At 35.3% G+C, this 15,644-nt stretch overlaps 1 protein-coding gene across 1 annotated transcript in view; it reads right to left on the bottom strand.

The window, feature by feature from the left end:
- LOC117342036 overlaps window positions 1-12,296 on the bottom strand; it is a 40,702-nt gene extending 28,406 nt beyond the window's left edge. The window contains exon 1 of the mRNA XM_033904000.1: window positions 12,280-12,296. The gene's annotated coding sequence lies outside the window, so the exon portion shown is untranslated. The remainder of the gene's footprint in view (window positions 1-12,279) is intronic.
- Window positions 12,297-15,644: the final 3,348 nt, after the last annotated feature.

Genomic DNA, 15,644 nt, shown 5'->3' with positions numbered 1-15,644 from the left:
AAGAAGAAGTTGTTTGTATGTTAGCCTATTAAACCCATGTGATCTTAAAAGTAGGTCGAAGTCATACATTTGAACGATCTTGGTAGCCCGTCACTCAAGCTTGCTACATGCCCAATATCAAGTCCCTAGGCCTCATGGTCATTAAAAAGAAGTCGTTTAAAGATTTTAGCCTATTTGAACTGTGAACTTGAATGAAGGTCAAGTTCATTTATTTAAACAAACTTTGTAGTCCTTCACCCTAGCATGCTACAGGTCCAATATCAAGTCTCTAGGCCTCTTGGTTACCAGAGAAGAATTCGTTTAGAGATTTAAGCATATAGGACCCGGTGGCCCTTTCCCCAAGAATTCACCAAGGGGTAATTGGGCCCTTTTTGTTTCCCCTAAAAAACGGAGGCCTTGGGAAATTACCTGAGGTTTAAAAAAGGGGCATTTTACTTTTTATACAAAATTGGGGTTTAAAAGGAAAAAACCCAATTTTCATGAGGGTATGAAAACCTTTAACTGGGGTTTAATGGGGGGGCCCCCCACGTTTACCCCCCAGGAATTTTAAAAACCCTCTTAAAAAATTCCTTTCCAAAACCAAAATTGGAGAAAAAAATTAAATTATTGGAATTATTTCCCAATTTCAAGAAAAGGATTTTTTTATTGGGGGCCCAAAATTTTTACTTCTTAACCGATTTTTTTCCCAAAAAAATTTTGGAAAATTTGAATTTTCCGGATTTTTTTTCCTAAAAAAATAAAAGAATTTTGGCCACCGGGGGCCCCTTTTTAATTTAAAAAGGGTTTCGATTTTTTTAACCCCTTTTTTTAAAAAAACAAATTTCCAAAAGGGGGTATTATTTTTTTTTGTTTTTTTTTTAATTTTTGGGTTTTGTTTTGGGTTTTTTTTCAAAAAGGGGGGGAAAAAGGGAAAATGTCCCCCCCCTATTTGAACCCCCGGGGGTTTTCCAAATGGTTTCCAGGGTTTTACTGGGCAGGTAGGGATTTGGGGGCCCCGGGTTTCCCCGGGGGAAATGATTCTTTGGGAAAAAGGGGGGGAATCTTTGGTCAAGGGGGTTTTGGGGGGGAAATTTTTTTTAATTTTAAAAAAACAATTTTTTTGGGTTTAAACCTAAGTTAAACGTAGGGGGGTGGTAAAAAAGGGGTAATTTTTAAATTTTCCTTTTAAATGTGGGGGTGGATCGGGATGGGTTCCGAAAGGGTTAAAAGGGGGGGGAAGGATTTTGAGAAAAATTTTCCCCTTTTGGCCCTTTTACCCCAAAAAAACAAATTTATGAAATTTGGTTTGGGTTTGGGGTATTTTCCCCTTAAAATTTGTTTTACCCCTTAGGGGTTTTAGGTCTGGCTTCCTTTTTTCCCTTTTCCGGGGGAAGCGTTGGTTTGTTCCCAGCCTTAAGGGTGGCGGCCCCCCGCCCCGTTTTCCGGGGGTCATGGGTGTCCCGGGGGGGATTAATCAACTTTATTTTCCCTTTTTTTTTGGGGCCGGTTGGCAAAAGGGGAATTAATTTTTAAAAAATGGGACCACCCAGTTAAAATTTTAAAAAATCCCTTTACCCCCATTTTTGGTCCCCTTTTAAAATTTTCTTGGGGTTTATTTTAAAACGTTGGGGGGGAAAACAACCTTTTAAAACCTTTTTCCCCTTCGCTGGGGGTAGGAAAGTTAATTTCTTACCTTTTCTTTTTTTTGGGCCAAAGTTTCTTTTTCCCGGCTCCGTGGGTTTTTTCCCCTTTTTTTTTGGGCGTTAAATGGGTTTTTTTGGGGGTTTTTTCTTTTAAGGTCCGGGGGGGAAAAGTCCGTTTTAGAAATGGGGGGGGATTTAACAAAAAAAATATGGGGAATCCCGCAGAATTTTCGCCTTTCCGGCCCAGGTTTAAAATTAAAGGGGGGAGGAATTTTTTTTTTCTTTTAAAAAAGGGATTATTTAAATATCTTGGGAAAAGGTTGGGGTATTTCAACTCTTCCTTTTTTTTGCTTCGGCCCGACACAATTTGGCCCGGGGAAAGGGGACCTTTGGCCTTTTCCTTGCCTTTTTGGGTTTTCATTTTCCCCCTTTTCTTTTGGGGTTGGGGGGCCCCATGATCTTGAAAAACCCCAAAAAGGGGTTTTTTATTTGTTTTCCCTTTTTTGGTTTTCCTTTCCCCCCTTTCTTGGGGCTTTGGGGGGGGTTTTGGGGGAAAGTTTTCCCTTTTTTCTTTTTTCCCTAAATGTTTTTATTTCCTTTCTTTTTTTGTTGTTTTTGGGGGGCCCCGGCTTTTTTGTTTTAACCCCTTTTTGACCAAATATCAATTCCTTTTACCTTTTAAATTTAAATTTTAGGAAAAAAGTGACCTTTAATGTAGGTAAAGGTCGTCCATTTGAATAAACTTGATAGCACGTCACCCCAGCATACCACAGACTGAAAATCAATTTCTTGCGCTTCTTGATTATTGAAGAAGTCGGTAAATGATTTTAGCGTACTTGACCCATGTGACAATGGATATAGGTCAAAGTCATTCATTTGAACAACTTAGTAGCACTTTACCCAAACATGCTACAAGCTCAATGTCAGAAGAAGCCGTTTGGAAATTCTAGCATATTAAACTTATGTGACCTTAACTATGTGTCAATGTCATTTATTCCAGCGGGAAACTTGGTAGCACTTCATGCCAGCATGCTACAGACAGTATACCAAGCCTTTGACATCTTGGTTATTAATAAGAAGTCATTTCAATTTTTTTTAGAATATTATACCTTTGTGACCTTGAATGTGAGTCATGGTCATTTATTTAAACAAACTGGTTGCACTTTACCCCAGCATGCTACAGACTCAATGCCAGGTCCCTGTAACTCTTATTAATAAAAAATAAACCGTTTAAAGATCCAAGCATATTAAACGTATGTGACCTTGAATGTGGGTCCAGATCATTCATTCGAACGAACTTGGTAGCACAGGCAATATTCCCTTTGGGCAGGTGAGCTTAAAAGAACTCCACAATAAAGTTGATCAAACATAGTATATAGACTGAAATTAAATTACTGACATAATGACAATCCCCTAATATCACTTCCTCATTCTTTAACTTATCATAAAAGAACATCTGTACGTAACTGTGTAACGCTACACTATGCTGTATACATTTATATACGGTTCATTGAGACACAGATAACCAGAACTTGAGTGTCTTGTATACCCGTATTTGTTATGAGCAGATACACAACACTACTTGTCGAGTAACAAGACAGAAATGAATGATTATCACACAATGTATATTTAACTAAGCGTAGGGACTGCCGTGTTTTCCATGATACAATGTTGAGGTATTTGGTATTAATAGAGGCAGTTGAAGGTTAAAACTTTAGTAGAACGCTCCCTTCTACCCGATCGAACGACTCTTCAAGAACAAGTTCATCATTTTGTTCAGTGTATATGATGTACTTTCGCTTTATGACCCATGTTTGTGAAGCAATGTATATTTTGTGTATTGACAAATTTGACCTTTTGTGTATACATGCTGTTCCTATATCTTCCTCGACGATATATCTCAAACAGCTCAGTTACTAATCGTTTCGCTGATTATTGAAGTACATCGCTTCACTCCTTTATGAATAGAAGGGGGAAAAACCATTAGTAACTTAATGTTGATTATTTGATATGCTAGAGATATGCCGATACATCTATATTGATGGTAAATTTAGCTGTATATATACAATACTTTCTTGGCCATTATGGTCTGATGTCAAACCGGAGACCACACTATCAGATCACAGTGCTCTCTAATGAGGCTTTTGTTTAGTTCATCACACTTCCCGCACAATACTAGCAGTCACGTCACAATCGATTTACGTTTAATTCCGCGCCAAAAGAGGGGTGCCAATTTGGGCCTTTCTGCGGCCAATCAGTGACGAGGCTAATTATTTTACAGGAATATATTTTAGGTCAGCTGCATATGGTATGCTATTCAACACTGAAAAGGTAGGTCAAAGTGACCTAATAATATATCGTGTCAGTTTGGTGGCAAATCCTTTAGAAAAAATATCAAGACACTTTCATAAATCATAGAGTAGTAACTTCTAATTAATAATCCTACCCCGCATTAGGATCAAAATCTATATTTGGCAAGTTACTGACCCTTAAGAGCCCTGGTGGTTTAAAGACGGGCCCCAAACGGGGTCACGTAATGCATTTTCAGATTTAATACACGTCATTCGAGAGACCACAAATCTTATCTTAATCAAACAAGGTATCAATGACCCTTGGTCGTTGATGCTGTGAGCATATACCCGATCAGCTGGTTAAACTCGACCCGATGGCTGAATGGCTGAGGCGGGTTGAGTAACAGAATGCATTTTTAGCATCACCTCAGCTTAAAAGTCACATTAGTCCGATTTTTAGCAATAATCAATAATTAGTTTTATCATAATCTATACTCAACAGATTAATCACCTCTCTGTGGGCCTTAGTCGTACCACTGATTGGCCGAAGAAAGGCCCAAATCCGGAGGAGAGGGCACTATCGCCTCATAGTACCCATTTGTGTTACTGATGAAAACTCAGTATTACGCCATGTGATCTACTGATAACCATTCGAAAAGATATGATATTGACAAAACGTTTTTAAATATAACCCTTGGATAAGCATCTCTTAATGTATGAATATACGATACAGTGTCTTTTCGTATACGTTAAATACCACACACAAACAAAACTGATTGAGGAAAAGAATTCCTACCGAGGACAGGGCATTTAACTTGTTATTTATGACATCGAATGGCCTCGCCTAAAATCTTTGTTTTTACCGAAATGGTAGTTCGTATATACATTGGCCGAATACAGTCCATCACCTAACAAATAAACGCTTGTTAGGTTGTATTTATTGATAATATGAATGCAATATGGGTGACACCATAAGTACAATGGCGACCGTAAGAGACTATGGTGCTAAGTGTAAACATAAAAAGATAACGGCATCAGGAATGCTCGAATCCCGACACAATAACGATTTCGTAAAAAAAAAAAACACAACTTTTATTTTGAATTTTTGCAATAACACACATAATCTCAAATCGGATGTCAAACCAGAAGAATTGGTAAAAAAAATGAAAACTAGTATACGAATAAATGCATGCAAAATGATAACGTTCGGTACGCATCTGAACAACGACGGCAGTCACCAGTCAAATCTAGATCAAATCAAGGCTGTTCAAAGTGCTCTAAATGATAACCTGGTGGAGCATATTTATCGAATTACCTCTAAAAACAAAACGTTCATGCTCATACCATGAAACTTTTCATATCTGGAGTTAAATATCCAAACTCTGCCCTGTTGATGATGTGAAATCATTTGATAGTTACAACATAACAAAGCAATATTATTACCAGGTCATTACACAAACCTGTTAACATTATCAGGCCATCACACAAAAACTTGTTAACATTACCAGAACATCATATAAACTGTTCAACATTACCAGGCCATCACACAAACTTGTTAACCTTACCGTGTCATCACACAAACTTGTTAACAATACCAGGCCATCACACAAACTTGTTAACATTACCAGGTCATCACACAAACTTGTTAACATTACCAGGTCATTACACATACTTGTTAACATTACCGTGTCATTACACAAACTTATTAACATTACCGTGTCATCACACAAACTTGTTAACAATACCGTGTCATCACACAAGCTTGTTAACATTACCGTGTCATCACACAAACTTGTTAACCTTACCGTGTCATCACACAAACTTGTTAACATTACCGTGTCATCACACAAACTTGTCAACATTACCAGGCCATCACACAAACTTGTTAACCTTACTGTGTCAGCACACAAACGTGTTAACATTACCAGGCCATCACACAAACTTGTTAACATTACCGTGTCTTCAAACAAACTTGTTAACATTACCGTGTCATTACACAAACTTGTTAACATTACCAGGCCATCACACAAACTTGTTAACATTACCAGGCCATCACACAAACTTGTTAACATTACCAGGCCATCACACAAACTTGTTAACATTACCAGGCCATCACACAAACTTGTTAACATTACCAGGCCATCACACATACTTGTTAACATTACCAGGCCATCACACATACTTGTTAACATTACCGTGTCAGCACACAAAATTGTTAACAATACCAGGACATCACACATACTTGTTAACTTTACCGTGTCATCACACAAACCAAACATGTTAACGATACCGTGTCATTACACAAACTTGTCAACATAACCAGGCCATCACACAAACGTGTTAACCTTACCGTGTCATCACACAAACTTGTTAACATTACCGTGTCAGCACACAAACCAAACATGTTAACGATACCGTGTCATTACACAAACTTGTCAACATAACCAGGCCATCACACAAACGTGTTAACATTACCGTGTCATCACACAAACTTGTTAACAATACAAGGACATCACACATACTTGCTAACATTACCGTGACATTACACAAACTTGTCAACATTACCAGGCCATCACACAAACTTGTTAACCTTACCGTGTCATCACACAAACTTGTTAACATTACCAGGCCATCACACATACTTGTTAACATTACTGTGTCATTACACAAACTTGTTAACATTACCAGGCCATCACACAAACGTGTTAACCTTACCGTGTCATCACACAAACGTGTTAACATTACCAGGCCATTACACAAACTTGTAAACATTATCGTGTCAGCACACAAAATTGTTAACAATACCGTGACATTACACAAACTTGTCAACATTACCAGGCCATCACACAAACGTGTTAACCTTACCGTGTCATTACACAAACTTGTTAACATTACCAGGCCATCACACAAACGTGTTAACCTTACCGTGTCATCACACAAACTTGTTAACATTACCGTGTCAGCACACAAACCAAACATGTTAACGATACCGTGTCATTACACAAACTTGTCAACATAACCAGGCCATCACACAAACGTGTTAACATTACCGTGTCATCACACAAACGTGTTAACATTACCAGGTCATCACACATACTTGTTAACCTTACCGTGTCATCACACAAACTTGTTAACAATACCGGGACGTTACACAAACTTGTTAACATTATCAGGTCATTATACAAACTTGTTAATATTACCAGGTCATTACACAAACTTGTAAACATTAACAGGACATCCCACAAACTTGTTAACATTACCAGGTCATTACACAAACTTGTTGACATTACCAGGCCATCACACAAACTTGTCAACATTACCAGGCCATCACACAAACTTGTTAGCCTTACTGTGTCATCACACAAGCTTGTTAACTTTACCGTGTCATTACACAAACTTGTCAACATAACCAGGCCATCACACAAACTTGTTAACCTTTCCGTGTCTTCACACAAACTTGTTAACCTTACCGTGTCTTCACACAAACTTGTTAACATTACCAGGCCATCACACAAACTTGTTGACATTATCAGGACATCACACAAACTTGTTAACATTACCAGGCCATCACACGGACTTGTTAGAATTGTCAGGACGTCACACAAACATGTCAACATTACCAGTCCATCACACAAACTTGTTAACAATACCAGACCATCACACAAACTTGTTAACATTACCAGGTCATCACACAAGCTTGTTAACATTACCAGGACATTACACAAACTTGTTAATATTACCAGGACATCACGCAAATTTGTTAACATCACCAGGTCATCACACAAACTTGTTAACATTACCAGGTCATCACACAAGCTTGTTAACATTACCAGGACATTACACAAACTTGTTAATATTACCAGGACATCACGCAAATTTGTTAACATCACCAGGTCATCACACACACTTGTTAACATTATCAGGCCATCATACAAATGTGTTAACATTACCAGGTCATTACACAAACTTGTAAAAAATAACAGGACATCCCACAAACTTGTTAACATTACCAGGTCATCACACACTCCTGTTAACATTATCAGGACATCACACACACTTGTTAACATTACCAGGTCATCACACACACTTGTTAACATTATCAGGACATCACACAAACTTGTTAACATTACCAGGCCATCACACGGACTTGTTATCATTGTCAGGACGTCACACAAACATGTCAACATTACCAGTCCATCACACAAACTTGTTAACATTACCAGTCCATCACAAAATTGAAATGGTGAGACTAACGTGCTTTCTGCATGAACTCTGGACCCGGAAGATATTTTAACGAAAAGCAATACTGCACAACAGGATACAAGATTCACGGGTGCTGTCATATTTAGATAATGCCTGTTTTACATGCATGACTCAGGCAAATGAGCGAACCAATGGTTGATATAATAGAAATGGTAGAAAGAGAAAATGAAAATGCCGAAAAGTGGACGAATCTGGAAAACAAGCCCATATTCGATATAATGAATGGAAAACATAATCAAAACATAGATTGAAATTGAAACTCTTGAAAACACCAAATGATTACATGACCGCTGTTTTAGGGGACCACGTATTCGGTAATCAGAAAAAAAATGCCTTCCATATTACTTTCGGAATTCGTTTGTATATCACCTATAATATGGTTCTATAAAGTCGACATTCTCACAATAAAAATATCTTGGACATGCTAACAGTATCACTACATTTGCTTGCAAATCTACTCTAGTTTAACCTACAATCGTACATATATATATGAAGATAAATTATACAATGTATTTTGTGATCGATTATTAAGTATTAATATGTTGTTTTTTTAAGTTAAACTATTATTTCACATTATTGCGGACAAGAGGAATAAAGATTATGATAAATTGGTCTCCAATCCTGTGAGAATTACAGGAAAATAACTTTCTAAATCAGGTTTGATACGTATAACAGTGCGTGAAATGTGCATACTACTTAATATACTGTTAATAGGACGTTATACAAAAACAAACAAGTGCATACTACGTTACAACTACAAGCGATCGTTCTCGGCAAAAAAGAACAGACACGATTTACACACACACACGCACCAATATACTCTCTCACTCATCCCCCCCCCCCCCCCCCTCCCACACACACACACACACTTACACACATTGATTAATTGCTGCATTGATCAGTTGTGTTTTTACACTCAATATAGTGATGTCAAACTAATCGTTGTCATTTATTGACGTCATCAAGAACTTAATTGTTCATATCACTACACCAATGGGAATTATTTGAGAAGTAGCATCTGATAATTTTTGTTTGATAAGGTTATATTGTTGAATGTGTTTAAATTATTAAATAACTTAAAATGACTATGCATGAAGTGAGGTGCAGTTGTATCTAAAATTTATTTTCACACAAATGTTTAAAGATATCTTAGGAACTTTAAAAAAACACCAAAAGCGTCGCACGACAAAAGAACAGTATTACATTACTTGCGTATCGTACACCATGTGTTGAATTATATTTAAACTACTCCATGACACATACTCTTATTATAATTTGTTTTGCCATAGCTCGACTCTTTTGAGATACTTGTATACAGTATTTACAATGTATGCAGTAGATAGAGGATATCTAACAGTGTCTTCAGTAATACCAAATATATTTCACGAGTGGGGCTAATATTTTGATTTATTTATCAACGAAAAACCTACCACGTATGCTAACTAGGCCTACAGTTCCCTAAACAAAGTAGTTCCCCCTGTCCAGGTGCTGACATATATGTCGGGCTTTCTAATTGGTCAATTGTTTTGCTATTTTCTAATCATTAATCTGATCTGGTCAAATCAGCAAAAGTGATATTTTTCACTAGTATTTTCACTAGTGAAAAATATCACATTTATAGAATGAATAATTTTTGATATTCCACTGGTAAAAATGTAATAAATTATGGATATTCATAATTACAATCAACAATGGCATTTATAAACCATAACAAAGCTTAAACACGTATCCTGTCTCAATTGGAACTACTCAGTGAAAGTTTTCTCGCCAAATCAGACTATAGAGAATTATCGAGTTGAAATTGGTCCGTTTTAACAATTTATATGCCTCTTTACACTCCTATACATTAGAAACCAGACATCAGTTGTATAACGATACAATGGTTTACATATTATAATTAAATAATAGACTGAACCAAGTCCTCTGATCCGACAAAAGTAATCGATAAACTTACTCATGTAACTGCTTATTCAATATCACTTTGATCCTACAAATCTTTAAGTGTTTGCGTTTGCTTTGAACGTTTTTGTTGCTATCGAACAAAAGAGAGAATGGGTCTAAATGGTTCCACATCGTCCACAAAACAGTTCTTAGGTCTACGGCACGAAATATAAAAAGCGCCATGCTGCTATATTGACCTGTTGCTGCGTTTGAATAAATATGTAATTCATTCAGCTAATTAATAATGCGCTGAGTAATTAGATTATAGTACAGCTTGCATTCTACTACTATGGGTGACGGTAGATATTTTCTAGACAACGAATATCTATATTAAAAGGAAAACCTAAGTCAAACTCGAAAGCGGTAAAACGAGAGCAAAATAAGAATAAGCAATATAGATTTGTATTTCAATACCGTTTGAATAAAGTACAAGGATAATAATACCATTTTTTTTTTTAAAGATAAACATATTTAAACTTAATCGACGAAATCCGCTATGCAGATCTACAACTAGGTGACAACGGAACCACAAGCCATATCAATAAACATATCAATATTCTCAAATGAGATCAAGATACCAACCGTAAAACTTTCCGATTGTCTTCCACAGCCTGCATCTCTAGAAACCTTAGTTTCGCCATCAGTATTTGACTTAAATCAACAGTAGACTGAAAAAGCCTTATATAATCTTACATAGTTCTTAACTGTTAACAGGGATATCTGAACTCTCGTAGAACAGTTTAGCTGGCCAGCACAACGCTTGTCTTAACCCTCGTGTAAGAGGTTGTCTAGGCACCATGAGGCATGTCTGAACTCTCGTAGAAGAGTTTGACTGGCCAGCACGAGGCTTGTCTGAACCCGCGTTGAAGAGTATGGTTGGTCGGCACAAGCCTTGGCGATTCATATTTATATTGGAGGACTATGCAGGGTCTTTGTTTCCTGCACCTTCTCTGATAAACTCTTATTCGTATTCTTTTCTTGAATATTATTTATCTCTTTATGCCTGCCATAAGACCTTGATGCAGATACCCTTTACATTTTTTGCAAATTTGCAAATTCAATAGTGCGCTATACAAATGTTGAACACAATTTTCATTTTCATTATTATCATTTCAATATAAACAGGCTCGTATTAAATAAAAAAAACAAGTCAGTCAAGAGAGGGCCACAAAATTTGCCTAGAACACACACGGCTTTGAAGTATTATGTTTATATGTTAGTAAATGCGAAAAGATTCATTTTTTCTAGTTTGATGTTGAAATCTAACTGGTATTTCACAAATTCTCTGCTTTTGAAAGATATCCATTTGCATTACTCGGTGGTAACATATAATGCTCATGTTATCTTCACTTTTGTATTTGTAACAATTTTCTTGTTTTAACATTGTGCATATTATGTATGCAGTTTTTTTTATGTGTATCCCTTACGTAATTCAGGTACAGTAATACTCATTATAGCAAAGAAATAAAATGAAAAAAAGATTAAACAATATAATAAAAGATGAAATAATAATAATAAATACATATATAAACAATCTAAAATGATTACACCCTGACTTGGCTGGAATATTGCGTATCTTGTTCAACCCGAATTCCTAGAGAGGGATTGAAAATTACATATCAGACAAAGATAACCCTATATTTTTCAATAGTTTGTCATGTTTTGGTCCGTTTCTCATCCGTTCATTAACAATGCAATCATAGCTATTTATAGTTTTTTGTGTATTTTCTCTCAGTTACTGGGCATGGCTAGTTCCTAGAATTATCTAAAAATGGCCGGTAGGAGGCAACATTATTAATAAGTCGAAGTTTGTCTGATTCACTGTTACTGTATACATTAATGGTTAATTTGTTGAGCGTTAAGCACAGTCCAATTAAGATAGAAAATGCACATGATAAATTTTCGGAAAACATGGTATACCGACATAAAAACCGTAGCCGTATTTCTAACTTAAGTCGATAAACGTAAGTAAGATATGAACAGAAGTATAGAGTAGTATAGACTCATAGGGTCTTGGTAGGTGTAAGGCCATATGTTTATATTCCACGATCTATCCTGGTACTTATAACACCTCACGAACAGTAAGACTGTAGAAAATTTACACAAAATTAATATTTCATCATCATGGAAATGTAATATAAAATTTGAACGATAAAACCTACCTGTACTTGACTCGCCTAATGATCACAGTCTACCCGGAAGACTTTGAAGGCAAAACAGTAATACTAAACATGATAATGGATTCGCTATGTCATTGTATCTATTTTTTCTATATACGTGTCTAAGATTTTAAACGTAGATTATCTGCCTTTAGCTCTTTACGGTGCACATCATGCATGTCCTATATACAGTTCGGTGTTGGATAATTACAGGAATTGAAATAGTCCCTCTCCCCTCCCTTAATATTATGGGTAGTTTAAATTGTATGTTTAGTCCAAGTGGTATATACTAATGTTATGTGTAGTATATGTCGTATGTCCAGTTTAAGTGGTATATATTAATATAAAATGTAGTATATATCGTATGCTTAGTCCAAGTGGTATATATTAATATTATGTGTAGTATATAACGTATGACCAGTTCAAGTGGTATGCATTAATAGTGTGTGTAGTTTATATCGTATGTCTAGTTCAAGTGGTATACATTGATATTATGTGTAGTACAGTATATATCGTATGTCTAGTTCAAGTCGTATATATTAATATTATGTGTAGTATATGTCGTATGTCCAGTCCAAGTGGTATATATCAATAGTATGTGTAGTATATGTCGTATGTCCAGTCTAAGAATTACATTATAATTAATGTGTAATATATATCGTATGTCCAGTTCTGGTGATATGTATTAATAGTATGTGTAATAGATATCGTTGTCTGGGTCAACACAAGTTCATCTCTCAGCCGTCTAAAGAGACCGTTCAGAAGAATAAGATACTAATTAATTTTACATCAATTACACCTGTTTTCGGTATAAAAAGCTAAAATGTAATTGTGATGCATATTACACTATAATTTATAATTTTGCATTGTATTGTATATTGTATCTATATTTTAAAGCGCATTTGGAGTTACAAATATATAGAGGATATCTAACAGTGTCTTCGGTAAAACAAAATATATTTCACGAATGTGGCTATATTTTTATAATTTTCGAGAGTGCGTAGCATGAGTGAAAAATAATAAACTATCAGCCACATGAGTGATATATATGGTATTACTGAAGATACTTTCAGACATTCTGTTTATTACATTTCATAGAAAAATATACCGAGGCGCCTCAATCCCTCCCAGGATTTATTGTCGTCCATATCTAATTTGTGGAAATTCCTAATATATTTAACTAGACCAATTAAGAAATATTCATGTGGTCCTAATTACGTCAAGACTTGTAACCTTGTATTAGCTGAACTGCATATAATATTGGTGTACATTATATATTTGGTAGAAAATCAGCCTAGCGCAGCATTGATATAACAATCAAAACAGAAATTATTAGTGAAAAGTATACACTCTGTGTATTCACCAAAAACTAAAAAAAAACAAAAAAAAAAACAAAAAAATGTTTTAAAAATCTATGAATCAGTGAAATTCAGTTCTTTATTCCCGAGGCGTTATATTTCGACGGCTTAAGTATATACTGGACAAGGCTATTCTCAACAATTTCGTTTGTCCAACAATCGCTCAATTTTACCACAGAGATGGTATTTTTATTAATTTAAAAACTATAGAACAATAAGACATTTTAACCTGTGGAATATCCCTTGAAATCTCTGAAATATAAAACTATATAATATTCTTGATTCAGGCTGTCCCCCCGTTACGACCGTCCTGAAACGATGTGTTTTTTCCAGGACGTTACAAATTTTGTGTTGTTATCTTTTCTATTTCCAAATCATTAAACGTGTCTAAAGATAATAAACTCTTGTTTTCGTGTTGATTAACTTTTAAATCTTCAGAGATATACATGTTTAACATTATATTTTTGGTATTTAGCTGTTCCCAGCAGGTTCGTCCTAGAATAAGGTGTGTTTTTGGATGTTTCAAAGGTTTTGTCATCTTTTCTAAAAAAAAATATACTTTTATACTTGTCTTTGGATGATGTTCATTCATTTCTGTTGATACATTCAGAAACCTTAGAAAAATAAAACATTAGTATCCTGATTCTACCCGTCCGCGACAAGGAACGTCCTCGAAAAGGGTGCGTTTTTTAGGATGTTTGAAGCTTTTTCGGCATAGCCGTATAATTTTCTTTTGTTCCCGGATATGATGCGACAGGTGGCGTTACTGGTCAAGATGGAGTATGTGATTGGTCAATGTAGCGGTAAATGCAAAATGCAGACATGCAGTTAAAGACGAAACAAAATTAAGATTGAAAGCAAGCTGAATAAGTGGATGTATCTATTCAAATGGCACATTAATAAAATCATATCCCTGATTCAAATGCAGTCTTATTATCACCAAAAATGATTCAAACTGATATAATTTTGTTATCCGTGCTGAAACTGCGCATTTATTAATGAGTTCGTTAATTTATTTCACCAGCAGTTTTACATTATAACCGCCAGCATTAAAACTATGCCGTTTATCTTTTTTAAAGATATTTCTTGTTGTTGTTATCTTCACAATCATTTCATTTCCGTCCGTGTTGGTTCACTTAAAAACCCCAATAAACAGGAATCGTTACATTTATGTAAACATAAAGAAGTCAATGTGTCAATCAAATTTATAAATACATGTACATGTATATGACCACTGTCTGCATCAGGACTGGACCAATGATTTTATTATGGTGGTTATTATAATTTTTTGCGATATATTAATTAAATTAATTTTTTTTATAACATATTTTTATTCAGTTTTCAAACAAAAAATACATACACATGACACAATTTGACAATACATTCGTTCCTGATTACCTTCATCCATTTTTTCATATCACATATTCAAAACTCTGATACATACATGTATAAGCATCCATTGCATACTATTTCCTTTCAAGTAATTATAATCATATCTGAATATTTGCATAGTATGGAAGTATATATATACACACATCATTATGACTGACATTTATATCACTGTTTGTATTTATTTATTTTCTTCGAGAAAGAAATATATTTTATATGTTTCTTTACAATCAAAACAAAAGATTATAAGACTCTCATATGTGTATATGTAGGATAGGGATATTCCACCCGAGGGGTCACAAAATGTGGTGAAACCCGAGGCTTGCCGAGGGTTTTACCACATTTTGTGATCCCGAGGGTGGAATATCCCTATCCTACATACACACATAATGAAAGAGTCTTTTTCTCTGATATCATTACCGAATTTCTGGCGAAAGTGTCCCTCAGCCATCCATTTTCTTCAATTTTTTAATTTCTTTATTTGACGTTTTTACTAAATATACTTGTAATATTCTGAAAGATCATACCCTATTTTGGCAAACTATGTTTGCACACAAATTTCATTCATTTTGTGGTTAAGTGATGAACGAATGAACAATTCGCCGATAAAAATTACCGTAA

This window comes from Pecten maximus, chromosome 14, assembly GCF_902652985.1.
Source record: "Pecten maximus chromosome 14, xPecMax1.1, whole genome shotgun sequence".
Classification (NCBI taxonomy): Eukaryota; Metazoa; Mollusca; class Bivalvia; order Pectinida; family Pectinidae; genus Pecten; species Pecten maximus.
The sequence above is the reverse complement of the archived record's forward strand: the minus strand, read 5'-3'. Positions and strand labels throughout refer to the sequence as shown.